Source organism: Mya arenaria, chromosome 16, assembly GCF_026914265.1.
Source record: "Mya arenaria isolate MELC-2E11 chromosome 16, ASM2691426v1".
NCBI classification, from domain to species: Eukaryota; Metazoa; Mollusca; class Bivalvia; order Myida; family Myidae; genus Mya; species Mya arenaria.
The window spans coordinates 3,191,616-3,193,612 of record NC_069137.1 but is presented as its reverse complement, the minus strand read 5'-3'; positions in this window follow the sequence as shown (position 1 = coordinate 3,193,612).

Sequence of the window (1,997 nt, the reverse complement as noted above, 5' to 3'; positions counted from 1 at the left end):
TGCTGCCGTTCTCTTATATCTAGTATAAACAATAAAGTAATACAACATGCAATTGAATAGAAAACTGTCATGTGTAAAATAAATGACGATAAAACATACATAACTTTTGGTGATTCTGATGTTCTTTAAGCAATATGTTGTTCAAATGTCAAGCATGTTCAATTATTGACTGATGAGACACATGTACAGTAATTGACTGATGAGACACGTGTACAGTTATTGACTAATGAGGCACAAGTACAATTATTGACTAACAAGATACATGTACAATTATTGACCGATGAGGCACATGTACAATTATTGACTGATGAGGTATATGTACAGTAATCAACTGAAGATATACATGTACAGATATTGACTGATGAGAATTATGTATTGCTTTTTACTGAAGAGGTACATGTACAGTTATTAACTGTTTAGATACATGTACTGTTATTCACTGATGAGGTTTATGTACAGATATTCCATGATGATGTTCATGTACAGTTATTGACTGATGAGGTACAAGTACATTCATTCACTGTTGGGGTTACTGTTCAGTCAATCACTGATAATGTTCATATACTGTTATTCACAGTTGAGATACATGTACATTTATTCACGGTTGAGATACTTGTACAGTTATGTACGGTTGTGATACATGTACAGTTATTCACGTTTAAGATCCATGTACAGATATTCACGGTTATTTACGGTTGAGAAACATGAACAGTTATTGGCTGATGATATACATGAACAGTTATTTACTGATAAGTCTCATTTACTGTTATTGACTGATGAGGTTCATGTACACTTATTCACTGATGAGGCTCATGTACACTTAATTAATGATAAGGTTCATGTACGGTTATTGACTGTTGAGATACATGAACAGTTATTGCCTGATGAGGTACATGTACAGTTAATCACTGATAAGTTTCGTGTACATTTATTAACTAATGAGGTACATGTACAGGTACTCACTGATAAGGTTCATCTTCAGTTTTTGACTGACGAGTTAATTGCATAGTCTATAATCGATGATAGACATTCATCGTTATCAAATGTTGAGGAACAGTTTTTGTTTGATGAAGAACAAGAGCATTTATTGACTGATGAGGTACATGTATAGCTATTCACTGTTGAGGTTCATGTACAGTATTGACTCCGTTTACTGATGGGAAACATTCAACGTTATCAAATTATGATGTATATTTATTGACTGATGGGGTACATGAACAGTTATTGACTGGTGGGGAACATGTAACGCTATTGACTGGTGGGGAACATGTACTGTTATTAACTGATGGGGAACATGTACTGTTATTGACTAATGAGTTACACATATATTTATTGACTGATGGGGTACATGTACAGTTATTGACTGGTGGGGAACATATATTGTTATTGACTGGTGGGAAATATTTACTGTTATTGACTGATGGGGAACATGTACAGATATTAACTAATGGTCTGCTTGATCAGTTTTTGACAGATGAGGCTGATTAATCGTGTTTAACTGATGGGTAACATGTACAGTTTTCGACTGATGCGGAACATGTACAGTTTTTCACTGATGAGGTGCATGCCAGTTTTTGCCTGGAGGATGTTAGTGTCCATGTTTTTATTCGAAACAAATAAGTATATTTATTCTGCGCCCCTTAAGCAACACATGCAATTAATCCGTGATACTTGAAAGTATAATATAGTTTATGTTTTTAGGTTTTGTTACACGGAGGAGTTCACTAAAGCAATCATTCAACTACTCAGTTCTGCCTCGAATTCGATGGTGTTTTAGATGAGTGTAAAGATATTTCAACACATGTGTGTCCGTTCCTTTCAACATAGCCTAGTTGTCTTGAGAACACTAAAACATGAAAAGGTCCTCAACACTGTCTAAATTTAATGAATCCTTTTCTTGTTTTAACAGTACATATGCCGTTATTGAATGACTAGTGATACACACAGTTATTAACTGATAAGGTGCTCGCACAGGTTTTGATTGTTCAGGTACATGT